The sequence below is a fragment of the Rhincodon typus genome, chromosome 29 (assembly GCF_021869965.1).
Source record: "Rhincodon typus isolate 14 chromosome 29, sRhiTyp1.1, whole genome shotgun sequence".
In the NCBI taxonomy this organism is placed as follows: Eukaryota; Metazoa; Chordata; class Chondrichthyes; order Orectolobiformes; family Rhincodontidae; genus Rhincodon; species Rhincodon typus.
The window spans coordinates 6,553,807-6,570,877 of record NC_063360.1 but is presented as its reverse complement, the minus strand read 5'-3'; the positions used below and the strand labels follow the sequence as shown (position 1 = coordinate 6,570,877).

Sequence of the window (17,071 nt, the reverse complement as noted above, 5' to 3'; positions counted from 1 at the left end):
GATACAGAAATAAAAATCTAACAAAGCTATACACGGTTCTGACAACTTTGGAATCCAATTTCCAAATACTAACAACATAACATTAACCTTCATCACAGTACAAGACTAAAGCAAGGCGCAGGAACAGACAGACCTACATGCAAAAATCACAGAAGCTGGCAGATCAATTTGATAGCATGGTTGATAAGCATACAACTTTATCAATAAGAGCACAGAGCATAAAAACAAGGAAGTTATGTTGAACTTGTATAAAACACTGACTCAATCTGTCCAATTCTGGGCACTCCACTGTAAGATGGATGCATACACATTAGTGAGGGCATAGAAAACATTTATTAGAATGGTTTCATAGTTGAGGAATTTCAGTTGCTTGGATAGATTGAAGAGGCTGCAACAGTTTTTGAGAGAGCGCGAGAGAAAGTTAAAGGCAAAATTTCCCAAAGTGTTAAAAATCATAAAGGGTTTCCACCTAGTAGTTAGGGAGAAACTGTTCCCTTGTGGAAAGAACCAGAGAACACAAATTTAGGGTAATTGACACTAGAAGTTGTGGCGGCAACGTGAGGAAAAGCCAGTTTTTAAAAACAGTTCGTGGTTAGGATCTGGATTGCACTGCCTATGCTGTGCAGGTGCAGTCAAGGCACTCAGGAGGCAAATGAATTATCTGAAATTTAAAACTATGAGATTACAGGGCAAAGCTGGGCAAGTGGCTCTTTGTGAGGGGTGCATTCAGAGAACTAGGACATGATTGAATGAATAGAGATAACAAGGTGTAGAGCTGGATGAACAGAGCAGGCCAAGCAGCAGAGGAGCAGGAAGGCTGACGTTTTGGGCCTAGACCCTTCTTCAGAAGTGCGGGAGGGCAAGGGGATTCTGAAATAAATGGGGAGAGAGGGGGAGGCGGATAGAAGATGGATAGAGGAGAAGATAGGTGGAGAGGAGACAGACAGGTCAAAGAGGCGGGAATGGAGCCAGTAAAAGGTGAGGGTAGGTGGGGAGTTAGGGAGGAGATAGGTCAGTCCAGGGAGGACGGACAGGTCAAGGTGGGGTGGGGGGAGAGAAGAGGCGGGATGAGGTTAGTAGGTAGGAGATGGGGGTGGGGCTTGAGGTGGGAGGAGGAGATAGGTGGGAGGAAGGACAGTTTGGCTCGTTAGATAGCTGCCACCACCCTCATTTTCTGACTGTGTCTGCAGGGCCTGTGTGGTCTGAAGTGTTGATGTAAAACAAAGTCTAACAAGAAAAGCCTCTTGTATTTTTAGAAAAAATGTGTGGCGATTGCAATGACAGCAATCGGGTACAAGTTACAAGTTACAAGTTACAAGTTACACTGGTAAGATAGACATTGTTAATAAGTATTGGGAAAATTACGATAATAGGTCAGTACTCTTTGAGATCCTACCTTTCTGCCTTTCCCCACCTAAATCATCAGATTGGGTGGAGTTTAACATCAAATGGCAAGTGGAAATGTAATTAAGATTAGTCTTAAATGAATCCAATTACAAAGGAGTTGAATATGCCTTTCATTGTCTCTTGAAATAAAATACATTCCTGTGTCATAACCAAACTTCAACTTGTTTTTGTCTCCTCCATCTACTCCTGTTGAAATATAACAGTGCAACTAAGGAAACTGATTCTGAGCAGCTAAACTAGTATTTCCAGCAAAGCTACAAATCACCCGTGAACCCCCACTTCAATTGTGTCTGTTCGTCCAAAACCCAAGAACTGTAATCCCAGTTACCAAAAAAAAACTATTGTGTCCTAGTGCCACTAGAGGTCAGTGAAATGCCTCGGTACCGAGATACAAGACTATAAAGAAATAGGAACATAAGCAGGCTATTCTTGCTCCCTTTCTTAATGAAAGAAACTTGTCATGCTTAGTATCAGACAGAACTTTTCAAAACGTAGTCTGCTTTATGTAAGAAATGTAAAATGATCTGAAACTCAATAGTTATTCTAATTCCATGTGCCTTCATCGAACTAACTTTAGGTAGGTTCAGTTCTCTTTAATCTGAACAAAAATATTTTGCAAACTGCTTGACCCAAATCTTAAGCATTTGGTATACTAGGAGTGCAAAATTGATCAGATCATACATTTCACCAGCCACAAAAAGTAACAATCGTTATCAATACAAAGAGATATGCAATACTCCCTTAGGGTTCAGGTTCAGGCTAATGGTACTAGGTGCTGGAACTCAAGGACAGTATCTTATATTGCCCTGAAGACAGGAGTAATTTATGATCAAAAACAGAAGTTGCTGGAAAACCTCAGCAGGTCTGGCAGCATGTGAAGAAAACAAAATCAGAGTTAACCTTTTGAGTCTGATGACCCTTCCTCAGAACAGTTTATGATAGAGTAATTTATGATAACTGGACAAGATACAGAAAAGAAAAATAATTTTGCAACTTTTAATATTAACTGAACGACAGTGCATTGAGCTTGAACATTTGGCTACAAGCCATCCGACTCACACCAATAAACACCTCTCTCTACGTGGAAAGAAAGTCAAAGCTGGATTAATTCACATGCACCTCTCAGTTGTTGGTTTTGATCAAAAACTGGCAGAGTTTGGAGACTTGGTGGATGGGTCAGCAGTGGGTGTTGGTGACAGGAATTACTGAAAGTTTCATTTGTAAAACCAGGCAGCATAATTTGCCTACAATTGGTCAAATTAGTGCAAAATTTCAAGAAGTTTCAAGCACAAATATCCAGCATTGTTACAGCAATCTTTCGTGCTCATTTCCAACAAAAACTTTATTGCTGGATGCTGGCCCCTTTCACAACTGACCACGTGTATAAGCTTGGCATGTTTCCACCAAGTGAGGGGAGAGAAGAGAGATATATAAAAGACATGAGGGGCAATTTTTTTTTTTTAAAAAAGAGAGCGGTCGTATCTGGAATGAACTTCCTGTGGAAGTGGTGGATGCAGGCACAATGTTTAAAACACATTTGAATAAATACATGAATACGAAAAGTTTGGAGGGATATGGGCCAGGAGCAGGCAGATGGGACTAGGTTAGTTTGGGATTATGTCTGGCATGGGCTGGTTGGACCAAAGGGTCTGTTTCATACTGTATGACTCTACACCAATAGGCAAGGAGGCTTTAAAATGAAGCCGCTGTAACTTCAACCACACGAAATGAAACAAATGAATGATTCCGTACATTTTTTGAAAATTTTAAAATAGCTGAAAAAATTAAGTTACTCACAGGTTTTGGACTGGACACTAATTTAAAATATTTATCTTTTGTGATAAACGCATTTTGAGCTGCATTAATAGAACAACGCCTGGTTAACACACTTGAAATATTAAAAAGATAGCTCTTATTAGCTATTTATTTTTATTTTATGCTGGCTCATTATTTTTCCAACCAAAACGGATCAGTTCACACTTCTCCACGTTAATTTTCATCAGCTATTTCTCCACCCATTCCAGCAGCCTGGGACCCAATGAAATTTTACGCTATCCTCCTTACAGTTCATAATACTTCTAAGCTGTACGTCATCAGCAAATTTGGAAATTAGGGCCTGTACGCCAAGTGGCACAACTTGAAGGCTCAATACTGCAAGGTGTGGGAGGAAACAGAACAAAAGTCTAGTCCAAAGTTAGATTCCACTGTTAAACAAATGAAAAATCTTAGTTTAATTTATGCAATTAAACAAAACTAACAGGCCTTTTCCCCCTTTCTTTTCAAACGAAAACTGTAGCTGAACCAACTAAAGTACGCAAAAAGAAACTGAAGAAACTCAGCACGTCTGGCAGCATCAGTCGAGAGAAAGCAGTCAACATTTCAGGTCCAGTGACCCTTCTTCAGAACTGATTGCTCCTCTCTCCAAATGAAGTTTTGCAACTGAGGTCTGGGTCTCAGCTCCCCGCTTTTGTAACTGGATCCTCATCTCCCTGATACATCGATCACAATCAGCAAGAACAGGCAACAACATCTCCTCCACCTTAATCCTCTACACTGGTGCCCCACAAGTCTGCGTACTCAGCCCCTACTACTTATACACTCAACTGTGCAGCCAAATTCCACCCCAACTCCATTTACAAGTATGCTGATGACACCACGGCTGTAGCTCGAATCTCAAACAACGATTAAACAGAACATAGGAAAGAGACTGAGTGCTTAGAGGTATGGTGTAAATGACAACAATCTCTCCATCAGCATCAGAAAAACAATGGAGCTGGACATTGACTTCAGGAAACAGAGCAGAGGGCATGCACCCATCTGCATCAATGGTGCTGAGGTGAGAATAGTCGAGAGCATCAAGTTCCTGGGAGTGATGGTCAGGAAAGTACACAACGCCTCCACTTCCTCAGGAGGCTAAGGAAATTCAGCATGTTCACAAAGACTCTTACCAACTTTTATAGATGCATCACAGCCTGATTAAACAACTGCTCTCCCCAAGACCACAAAAAACCAAAGAGTTGTGAATTCAGCCCAATCGCTCACACAAACCAGCCTTCCATCCATCAACTTCACCTATACTACCCACTGCCTCGGGAAACCAGCCAACATAATCAAAGACCACTCCCACCCAGGTTATACTCTCTTCCAACCTCTTCTGTTGGGCAGGTGATAAAAGTTTGAATGTGCATACAAACAGATTCAAGAAGAGCTTCTTCCCTGCTTTTGTCAGACTTTGAAACAGACCTCTCAAATGTTAATGCTGATCTTTCTCTCTCTTCACCTCCTCTGTGGCTGTAACACGGTACTGCACACTATTCTGCTACCTGATGCACTTTTTAATGGTACGATCTGCCTGTAGAACATGCAAAACAACACTTTTCACTATATTTCAGTACATGTGACAACAATAAACCAAATCAAAGACAGATTTCCTGTTACTAATAATTCTCATAATATGGGGATATCACAGAATATGGTGTTGAGTTGGATAATCAGCAATTATTTAGAATGGCAGGGAGGATTTGAGGGGCTGAATGACATACTTCTGTTCCCATCACAATCTAATTCACACCTTCGGCTGAGAGCATGCCTCGTTCCGGAACTTAGTCATGCAACCCATCTGTTACGACATTTGTGACCACACTCGTATACATACTTAAAAACAAGTCACAACTCCAACATCATCAACTAACCCAGTTTTTCCAGAGAGCAGGTATTCTTTATTTAACTGCTATCAGTGCACTACCAGAGCAGGTTGTGTCATTACAGGAAAAGGTCATTCAACTACTGATAATTTTAAGATCAATCTAACGACCATTCTAAAAACACTTGAAAACATTAGGAAGCAGACAAGCATGTTGTATGATCTCTGGAGGAGAATGCAATAAAACAGTGGAGGAAGTCCTCCAAATCCAATCATTTAAAATTTACATCACCGATGTTGATCGTGTGGAGGGAGTATTCCCACAATGCCCGTTACTCATGAGAATTTTGATACAAAAAAAGGAATGACAATGTTTTCAAGTCAGAATGGTACATGATTTGGAGCAGAACTTTAATGTTGTGGTATTCCTCCGTTCCTGCTGCCCTTACCCTCCTAGTTGGTATGCAGTGCTGCCCTTTGCTCATAGATTCTAGACCTTTAATTGTTTTTCTGTGCCACTTTGTAGCTGAAAACATTAGCTGCAGAGTGCAATAACCAGATAACTGTCAAGCAGTAGCTCTGCACAGGCATGTTTGTAAACATGGCCGCAACTCTGCTCCCTTGCTAATTTTTTTTCATATTTTAAGACTGTTTACAAAATACAAAGTAGAGCCAGTGGGCCACATGAGAAAATTTTAAATCCGGTTTGATGCCACACTGGAAACAAGCCTGAGTGCAGCAAGATGGCTTCCCATAGGTGTCTCGCACTGCTACACTTCAGAGTCAATTTTAGCAGTTTGTGTGTCAAAAAGCAGAAGTCACTTTGACGTTATGTAAATCAAACTGGCAGTATAACTATACTAATACTCTCTACCACCAAAAACAGCTTAAAGTTCTGGAGCAATTCCTGATTGTATTTGATTTCCAGTCATCATGGATTAAAAGACGCTGTAATTGTCCCAATTTAAAAAAAAGTGTCAACTGCACAGCAGTTACTCATTACATTATAAAAATGAAAAGAAAATCTAGAGTCCCATTAAAAAATCGAAATAATGATTGAAGTTGTTTTTGCATGTTGCTGTTAGTGCTGAGACAACTAAACATAAATACTGTACCATACCACAGGCATACGACATGTTTATTAGGGCAGATGTGGAAGCAAATAATGTGATTGGAGATCAGGAAAACAATGATAAACTACTCACTTTAGTTTTAGGATAAAAGTGAAAAAAAAAGTGTGGCTTCAGTTGATGACAAAAGTGCTGATAATTTTCAACTCTCCCGCAAAAAAAGGAAATCTGACAATAAAACCAGTTTCTTTCAACTGCCACAGTAATAGTTCAAATTAGCAACATTGATCTGACATCATCCAGAGTCATACAGCACAGAAACAGATCCTTTGGTCCAACATGTCCATGCCAACCAGATATCCTAAATTAATCTAGCCTCATTTGCCAGCATTTGGCCCATATCCCTATTTGTGTACCAATCCAGATGCCTTTTAAATGTTGTAACTGTACCAGCCTCCACCACTATGCCCTCCAGTTCTGGACTCCCCTACTCTGGGGAAAAGACCTTGGCTAGTCACCCTATCCATGCCCCTCATGATTTTATAAACTTCTACAGGATCATCCTCAGCCTCAGCCTCCAACGCTCCAAGGAAAATAACCCCAGCCCATTCAATCTCTCCCTGCAGCTCAAATCCAGCAACATCCTTGTAAATCTTTTCCGCACCCTTCCAAATTTAACATCTTTCCTATAGCAGAGAGACCTGAAATGAACACAGTATTCAAAAAGTGGCCTCAATGTCCTGCACAACCGCAACATGACATCCCAATTCTCATACTTCATGCGCTGTCCAATAAAAGCCAGAGTACCAAACACTTTCTTCACTACCCTGTCTGCCTGCGACTCCACCTTCAAGGAACTATGAACCTACACCAAGATCTCTTCGTTTAGCAATCCCCAGGACCCTATCATTAAGTGCATAAGTTCTGCCCTGATTTACACTAGGACAGCCATCTCAAAGCACTGGAGTCATAACATCACCATTGCCTGTGGAAGAACAGAAGCACCAACATCAATATTCTTGCACAAGCAGACACCACAAGCACTGAGACTATGATCATCCATTATTAGTATTGTTGAGTGTGGCATGTAGTGCAGATGGCAGATACCAGGTTTGCGAAGCAGGTATTCATCTCAGCTTAGTCAGGTTAGATCATCAGATGAGATTAACAGAAACACTTAAAGGATGCGTTGAAAGTCAACAATGGAAAAATGGAAAAATGGAAAACTGACATCAACTCGCAGGAGATGAATATCCTTGGTGGTAGTCTGCAGAAAGTAGCTCAACATGTGTGACTCAACAGTGAGAAAAGAGAGAAAAGAAAATCCAAAACAGTGAAAAGTACAAGCCACAATCCAAACTAACAACGCACAACCAGACATTCCACAACAAATGCCCTAGGTGGCATAAAATCTATAGATCCCAAAATCAGCTATCTTCTGACTCAGAAGAAAGTCATCCTTAGCTGCTGTAGCACTTGACTGAGTATTCAAAGTCTATTTAAGTATTGGTGAATGGGATATTAACCATGTTGATTGATATCCAGAATTTCTGCCTTAGCCGAAGATAGACAGGGATGAAAACAGCTCTCAAAGAGTCCAGTTTCACAAATTGTTTTTATTCACTTGTGACACGTGACATCACTGACTGGGCCAACATTTATTGCCTGTCCCTGGGTGCCCTTGAGAAGGTGGTATTGAGCGGCCTTCTTGAATAGCGGCAGTCATGTGCTGTAGTTACTCCCACAATGCCGTGAGGGAGGGAATTCAAGGTGTTGACCGAGCAACACTATTAATGAGAATATATTTCCAAATCAGGACGGTGTGTCACTTGGAGGAAAATTTGCAGGTGGTGTTCCTATGAATCTGCTGCCCTTGTTTTTCCAGACGAAAGTGGTCCTGAGCTTGGAAGGTATTGTCTAAGGAGCCTTTATAAATTTCTACAGTGTATCTTGTAGATAGTACACACTGCTGCTACTGGGTACTAGAGAGGAAGGGAATGGATGTTTGTAGTGCCAATCAAGTGCCAACCAATGACTTGTGCCTTGTAGATGGTGGACAGGCTTTGGGGAATCGGGAGAGAGTTACTCATTCCAGCATTCCTACCTCTGGCCTGCTCTTGTGGCACTATTTATTTGGCTCGTCCAGTTGAGTTTCTGGTCAATGGTGAGCACCCAGAAATGTTAAGAATGGGGATTCAGGGATGGTAACACCCATTGAATGTTAAGGGATGGTGGTTAGATTATCTCTTATTGGAGACACAGTCATTGCCTGGCATTTATGCAATGTGGTTGTTTTAGCCAAGTCTGTATATTGACCACGTTTTGTTGCATGTGAACATGGACTGTTTCAATGTGTTGCAGAATGTTCAGTACCATTTGCAATCAGCGAACATCCTCACTTCTGACCTTATGATGGAGGGAAGGTCACTGATGAACCTGCTGAAGATGTTTGGGCCTAGGATACTACACGAAGGAACTCCTGCAGAGATGTCCTGAAGCTGAGATGACTGACCTCCAATCACCTTCCTACATGCCAGGTATGACTTTCTCCAACTCGCCAGATTTTCTCCTTAGCAGCTCCTTGATGGCACACTCCGTCAATTGCATCATGATGTCAAGGGCAGTCACTTTCACCTCACCTCTGGAATTCAACTCTTTTGCCCATGTTTGAATTAAGGCTGCAGTGAGGATTTCCTCAGAGAGCACTATTTGAAAGCAGCTGGGTTCCAGGGAAAATGGATAACAGTGCCAAGTACAAATTTGCTGTTCGGGCACAGTCAGATGAATAAAGTTAGAGTGCCCATTCCACGGACTTATTACTCATTCACATACAAATATTTCCAGGAGTAATCACAACAAAGGAAAGTTATATTCAGAAGGGAGGATCTGGCATCAAGTCACGTGGCTCTGATTTTCAATGCCAATCAAGTCTGGAATACCACACCAAAGAAACAGGTAACTGTTTTCCATCAATTAGGATTAAAATTGTCACTATAGCTATACTGAAACAGCTTATCTGGGATGTGACCAGGTCTAGAGCATACATTTTCAGCACTATTGCCAGAATGTTGTCAGGTCCCATTACTTTCACCGATGGAATGCCTTCAGCCACATCTTCATCACATGAAGTGAAACAAACTGGCTAAGGACTGGCATCTGTACATTGGACACCTCTGGAGGATGCCAAGATGGATCATACATTAAGCAACATTTGCATCTACCTGGCAATATAGAAGATTATCCAAGTATATTCTGTTCACAAAAAAGCAGGACAACTACAATGCAGCCAATTACAAATCTATCAATGCCTCTTGATCATCAAGAAATATTCAGAAAGGGTCATCGAGATTGCTATTAAGTGGTATTCGCTAAGCCATAACCTGCACTGCAGCCATTCTGCTTCTGACTGCATTACAGCCTTGGGTTAAACATGGGCAAAAGAGCCAAAGCCCAGAAAGGAGGCGAGAGTGACTGCCCTCAACATCAAGGAGTGCTAACAAAACTGGAATCAAGCGGCATGAGAATAAACTTTCTGCTCACTGGAGTTATACCTAGTAAAAAGGGAGATAATTGCCATTGTTGGAGGTCCAGCGTTTCAGTCTTAGGGCATCTCTACATCCTCTTGATTGTGTCCTTGACTTCATGAATGACCTTCACTCCAACATGAGGTCAGAAGTGGGCATGTTTACTGGTGATTGCACAATGTTCACCCCAAAAAGGTGAAAAAAAACCATGTCCATATGCAGTAAGACATGAACAGCATTCAAGCTTCGGTTGAGAAGTGGAAAAGAACATTCTTGTCACATTAGTGCCAGGCAACAATCAGCTCCAATGAGAGAATTTAAGAAGAGCGATTAACCCTTGATATTCAATGCCATTACCATTGCTGAGTCTCCCACTAATATCCTGAAGGTTACCATTAACCAGAAACAGAGCCTAACCAGAAACAGAACCAAACCAGTCACATAAACATTGTGGCTACTATAGGTCAGTTGCGAGGAATTCTATGGTAAATGACTCACTCACTGCCTTCCCAAAGCCTCTCCACCTGCCACAAGACACAAGTCACAAGTGTAATGAAGTACTGTCCACTTGTGCGGATTGGTGCAGCTGAGCAAGTTTGACACCAGCTAGAACAAAAGGAGCCCACTTGACTAGTACTCCTTCCATAATTGAAATTCACTCACTTTCAGTGAATCAAAGCAGTAGTAGTGTGTGTAAACCATCTACTGAAAGGGGTCTCAAACTGGGGCACATTGTTACTAAATATGGGGACACGCATTTAAATCTAATATGTTAAGGAAATTCTTCTCCCAGAGGGCACGTCTGTAATTCTCTACTTCAGAGTTGTGGAGGCTACATCACAGAATATTTAGAGAGTTAGATAGATTTTTGAAATATTGACAAATGAAGTCAATGAGGAGCTGGCACAAAAGACAAGTTGAGGCCTGGGATAGATCAGCCATGGTCTTGTGGAATCATGGGGCAGGTTTGAGGGGCTGAATGGCCTACTCCTGCTTTTTTTGTTGTATCTTACATCATTACATTAAGGGCAGTTGCTTTCACCTCCCATCTGGAGTTCAGCCTTTTGCTCACATTTGAGCCTAGGCTGTCATGAGGTCAGTGACTGGAGAAACACAAACTGTGCATCAGTGAACAGGTTAATGTGAAGTAAGTGCTGCTTGATAGCACAGTCAATGAGCTCTTCCATTACTTTAGTCATCATCAATAGTAGACTGATGGAGCGATAACTGGCTAGATTTCATTTGTCCTCTTTTGTGTACAGGACATACCTCAACAACTTTCCACATAACGAGTGTTTCTAGCTGTACTGGACAACTTGGCTAGAGGTCCAGCAAGTTCTTCTGTAGTAGCAGGAATCCTACACTACACCTAACCCAACCGATCGAAATGCATACTTGGAAGATCTTAACATCAACACTTGAATGCCTGAATCAAGAAACCGCTCAAAATGTCCAAGACTAATGCTGTTCACCTTGACGAGAAAAGTACTTTCATAAACAAGAGAAGTGATCTCTCTCTCTCCACTAAGTGGAGAAATTACACTTATACAGATTAGATAGCAAAGAGACTCAGACATTATGCTTAAGTGCACGACACAAAGATCCAGCAGAAATATAATGCGAGTGTCCTTACATCAGGAGACTCCATGCATTCTACCTCCGGAATTACTTGACCTTCTTGAACATAAAAATCCCCTTGCAGAATGTAATAGGGCTACATGGTGTTAGGACACTTTACTAGAAGGTATTTCATGACAAAATTATTCTTCTTCCTTCCCAGAATAATGTATCCCTTAAAATATAGCACAAGCTGGTTGAAGTGTAGTTTGTGATTCTACCACTAGATGGCAATACAAGAACAGAAAAATGACAAGACTATTCCACAGAATTAACAAAATATTAACATTTGAGATGAATCTTCACTTCTGACTCATCCTCAATTTTCAACTGAAGTACAATTGAGGTAAGGTGTCAAAATGACTGTACACTATAAAATAAAATAGATGCTAAACAAATCCGAGTCAGGCGGTGAATATACTTCCCCACAAACTGTGTTGTAAATGATGAACTCCTGAGTTAAAATATTAAAGATTTTAGAACTTCCGCTGCAACACATTAAAAAGTTTCAAAAGGTGCAAGAAGTCAGTTGATATTCTCAAAATCACAGTTCCTGTCTTATCTGCTTGAGAGGTCAGAAATAAAAATTTAGCTCCATGGAACATCTCCAAAATGTACTGGCCCTTGAAAGCTCTCCTGAGGCAAATGTAATCCTAGCCAGCAGTCTACCAACTGTCAACCATATCAAGTCCACAAATAGTACATTGCCAATCTTTGCAAGCTGTCTTGGACTCTCATGTAACTGCTTGACACCAGAGTGAGGCTTTACGAGGCAAAGCAACATTTGCACTTGGACGAAGAATCAACGTAAATTAGGGTCTAACAAGACACCAGGAGAAATGGAGGTTGCCAACATTTTTTCTTTTCTTCATTCCAGAAATATACATTACATTTACCACACAAAGCATATTGCACTAAAAACAGAGGGTTCTCCATTAGCTTTAAGTCAATGGCTGCAGAGGCATCATAAGCAGCAGCACTTTTCAGGTTTGCTGTAGTCTGGTAGCTGAAGTCACAAGGTGCATTCACGTGCCCAGAACTGTCAGATTAGCCACTCTGATTTCATTATTTTACAGGCAGGGGTGCAGCAGCTGGAAAAGCTACTGAAAAGGAATGGAGGAGGGTGGGTAAGTGGGCATTTTGAAAGGCTATACATAAATAATTGTGTGTAATGTAGGAATTCGTGTTTATCTGGTTCTTCATACAAATCACAAACAGCTTAACTTGCCAGATAACACTTGTTTGGTTCTTTCATGCAGACTATGACAACTTAAAATATTGCAAGACTATATAAATATAAAAGTCAGTAAACATTCAAAACAGCACAAACAGATTTAGGGACAGCAGGTGGAACTCAAAATCTCTAAGGAGCTCTAAAATGCATCCTTGACCATCTGCTTCTTTTAACATTCTGCAATAGGTTGCAGTTTACTTACCGTATAATTAGAAGATGTTTGGCGTTAGGTCATACAAGACAAAGCAGATAAACTGGTAGTTCACACCTGCAATTAAGAATAGAGGTGTCAATTACAAGGTATTTCCAGACTGTTAAATTGTTAGATTGGATAAACTGCAGGACAGGTTTTCCCTGTTATTTAAAAACAAATCAATTCAGCCCACTGGCGTTGAAAGACCATATTTTTCCAATCCACTGATTATTTCTACTGAACTCTTCTTTCACTGGGCTGTACTTGTGTACTTCAGCTGAACAGATATTCTTTACAGTTGCTCTTGAACACCACATCTCAGCAACTGTATCACAAACGAACATCCTCAACTTTTTCCCCAATCTCAACCTTTTCAGCAAAGGTTATTGAACAGAGATCCAGTGCAAGAACCCTGGTTGAGTTGATGTTCCTTAGCAGGCCCCCTAAGACAAACTGTCACAATATAACTTACAGTCTCACTGATAGCAGCTTACTCAGCAAAGGCTTTGGACCTTTCGTTTACTGTTACAACAGATGGCCACTCCAACACAATCTGTCGTGGGGGATGGCATTTGCTGTATCAATTTCAAAAACTGTGTGCAGATACATAATTTGAGATTAAGGGAATGCAGAAAAAGGAGAAAGGAAATCTCAAAAATTAGACTGGTGGATTCAATTCATTAACTGTCCAATTTGTTTCACCAGAAGAAACATACATACAAAGAAATGTTAATACTATTAGTCAGGTAATAGATGGTTAAACTAGTTGTTCAAAGATCTACATTCCATATACTTAATTTAAGCTCCCTTGTTCTTATTTGATTGGTCCTGTGCAATCAGTTATTCTGCATAACAAATCAGACTGGAACTGAATATAACAGTACTCAACTATACAGAATTCTCTTGGTGCTGTATTAAATTATCATCTTTCATATTGGATTGTGCCTCAATTTTCTCCCGATTCACATCATGGATTTATCAATGAGCCATAACTCGGCTACAATTTACCTCTATGCTCCTGGAACTTGTGCCGGGTTAGAGAAAGTTGCCCATAGTCTTCCTGTTGAAATTACTTTACAGGTAGAAACTGCCATGTGCACTTCAGATGACAGCAAGAGAAGGATGGAGTATAGTGCTCTCCATAAGTCCCTACCAACATTCTGTGGACTCATATGTACAATGATCAGAGAGAATCACCATACGCCATCAAAGCCTTGCCAAAAAAAAAAAAAAAAAACAAAAATAGGGAGCTAAAGCGGAAGAGAAATGCCAACAAACTCTGGAGGAACACCACTCACGTTGCTTTAATACATTCTGCCCTAATGCTGAAATGATCAAAACGATCACTGAAGTTTTCACAAACTCAAACATTGTTCAGATAATTAACTCTTGGCTTCTAATCGATGCAAATGGATTTTTTCCCCTGTTGGAATGGGATTTCCTTTTGCATTGAGTTTTATATATGGACAGAATAAATATTGAATAGCTGAAAGCAAACTGATGCTCTAAGTACCTGAGTTCAATTTCTTTTCACATGGGGAGAAATCCACCACAGCTTGGAAAGTTTTTTGGTGGTAGTTCAAAGACATCCTAGTTGAAGTAGGATCTACAAAGAAGAGTTTAGCAAGTATTCGGGCTCCTGCTTATCACCGGGCCAGCCACATCCTTTTTTGCTCTCCCTTTTTAAGTATTTTGTTTTTAACATCAAGTTCATCTTACCTTCTTTTGATGGCTTTGGGTGAGGAAGGAGGCTCCAAGAAGCTGCTGCAGCAGAGAATGCAGCGTGGATCCAGCCATTCCTCATGGCTGCATCCTGGTGGGTCCTTTGACTAAGCTGCTTCGGCAGTGGCTGAAGGCAAGGTGGATCCAGGTCTAGGATTCCAATGGCCACGTTTCCTGGAGGCTTTTGCAGTGTCTTCACGGCAGCACAGTTGGTCTCATCTCACAGTTGCACTGGGACACCTTTCAGCAGCAGCCTGGGAGTCCCTTCAGCCACTTCAGCACTGTCACAGTCTAGGTCTCCTCGTGGTGGCTTCAGTCAGTCTGTGACTCCACGTAGCATTCTCTTCGGCACAGTGGTGAGTCCAGCCCAGGATTCCAACGAGGGGGTCGTGTCCTTAAGCCCAGAATCATGAAATGGACTAATAGATTTTGTCTTAATTTCTCATTTTTATAAATTGTTTTTTCCTTTGTTATATCATGGAAAGACCATTATTCTGAACTTTTTATATCTTTATTTTGCTAATTTATTACTATAATTTTGTACTTTCAAAAGGTCTGCAATGCTGGACATTATATTTCTTTAGTTTTTTTTCCATTTTTTTCCTAAGAATTTGTACACAAGAATCTGTACCTAGGTACCTTGTACCTTAAGTTGATGGTTTGTAAACCGTTTACTGTACTCATGCCATCTTATGTGACAATAAAGCTAATTAAATGGGAGAAAAGAGTAAGCTCATTAGGAGATAGATTACCTTTGAGTAACTGTTTTAGTTTGTAAATTCCAGACCTGAAGTGTTTGGTTAGAACCCTGAACGGGTTATTTGAAGCTGAGAAAATCTAAGTGCAGTCATGTGAATACTCAAGGGAGTGACTATCAAACTCTCTAGACAGGGAACTAAGGCAACAGTTAAGTCAAACCTATAGATGTGATAAAGGAGGGAATTCTCTCTTGCATTTGAGTGACATAAAAGGAATGCTGTTGGGACAGAGAATATTGTATTTTCGAATCAGAGATAGTAGGAACTGCAGACGCTGGAGAATCCGAGACAACAAGGTGCAGGGCTGGATGAACATAGCAGGCCAAGCAGCATCATAGGAGCAGAGAGGCTGACGTTTCGGGCCTAGACCCTTCATCAGAAAAGGGGGAGGGGAAGGGGGTTTTGAAATAAATAGGGAGCGAGTGGGAGGCGGATAGAAGAGGGATAGAGGAGAGGATAGGTGGAGAGGAAACAAACAGGTCGAAGAGGCGGGGATGGGGCCAGGAAAGGTGAGTGTAGGTAGGGAGTTAGGAAGGGGATAGGTCAGTCCAGGGAGGACGGACAGGTCAAGGGGGCGGGATGAGGTTGGTCGGTAGGAGATGGAGGTGCGGCTTGAGGTGGGAGGAGGAAGAACAGGTTAGGGAGGCAGGGACGAGCTGGACTGGTTTTGGGATGCGGTGGGGGGAGGGGAGATTTTGAAACTTGTGAAATCCACATTGATACCATTGGGCTGCAGGGTTCCCAAGCGGAATATGAGTTGCTGTTCCTGCAACCTTCGGGTGGCATCGTTGTGGCACTGCAGGAGGCCCAGGATGGACATGTCGTCTGAGGAATGGGAGGGGGAGTTGAAATGGTTCGCGACTGGGAGGTGCAGTTGTTTGTTGCGAACCGAGCGTAGGTGTTCTGCAAAGCGGTCCCCGAGTCTCCGCTTGGTTTCCCCGATGTAGAGGAAGCCACACCAGGTACAGCGGATGCAGTATACCACATTGGCAGATGTGCAGGTGAACATCTGCTTGATGTGGAAAGTCTTCTTGGGGCCTGGGATGGGGGTGAGGGAGGAGGTATGGGGGCAGGTGTAGCACTTCCTGCGGTTGCAGGGAAAAGTGCCGAGTGTGGAGGAGCTGGAGGGGAGTGTGGAGCGGACAAGGGAGTCACGGAGAAAGTTGTCCCTCCGGAAAGCAGATAAAAGGTGGGGAGGGAAAGATGTCTTTGGTGGTGGGGTCGGATTGCAGATGGCGGAAGTGTCGGAGGATGATGCGTTGGATCCGGAGGTTGGTGGGGTGGTACGTGAGGACGAGGGGGATTCTTTTTTGGTTTTTATTGCGTGGACGGAGTGTGAGGGATGAGGTGCGGGAGATGTGGGAGACACGGTTGAGGGCGTTCTCGACCACCGAGGAGGGGAAGTTACGGTCCTTGAAAAACGAGGACAACTGAGATGTACGGGAGTGGAATGCCTCATCCTGGGAGCAGATGCGGCGGAGGCGAAGGAATTGGGAATAGGGGATAGCATTTTTGCAGGAAGGTGGGTGGGAGGAGGAGTATTCTAGGTAGCTGTGGGAGTTGGTGGGCTTGAAATGAATATCGGTTTCTAGGTGGTTGCCCGATATGGAGACAGAGAGGTCCAGGAAGGGGAGAGAGGTGTTAGAGATGGTCCAGGTAAACTTAAGGTTGGGGTGGAAGGTGTTAGTGAAGTGGATGAACTGTTCGAGCTCCTCGTGGGCGCACGAGGCGGCGCCGATACAGTCATCAATGTAACGGAGGAAGAGGTGGGGTTTAGGGCCGGTGTAGGTACGGAAGAGGGATTGTTCCACGTAACCTACAAAGAGGCAGGCGTCGCTTGGGCCCATGCGGGTACCCATGGCTACCCCCTTTGTCTGTAGGAAGTGGGAGGAATTGAAAGAGA

At 42.2% G+C, this 17,071-nt stretch overlaps 1 protein-coding gene across 4 annotated transcripts in view; it reads right to left on the bottom strand.

The window, feature by feature from the left end:
• The window catches only part of LOC109911348 (lysine-specific demethylase 4B-like), a 91,322-nt gene that overhangs the window by 18,572 nt on the left and 55,679 nt on the right, over positions 1 to 17,071 (bottom strand). For 3 of the 4 annotated variants that reach the window (XM_048614302.1, XM_048614301.1, XM_048614304.1), the window contains exon 2: positions 12,698 to 12,763. The gene's annotated coding sequence lies outside the window, so the exon portion shown is untranslated. Of the gene's footprint in view, positions 1 to 12,697; positions 12,764 to 14,407; positions 14,696 to 17,071 lie in introns of those variants that run through there. The other variant, XM_048614303.1, reaches the window with a different exon arrangement.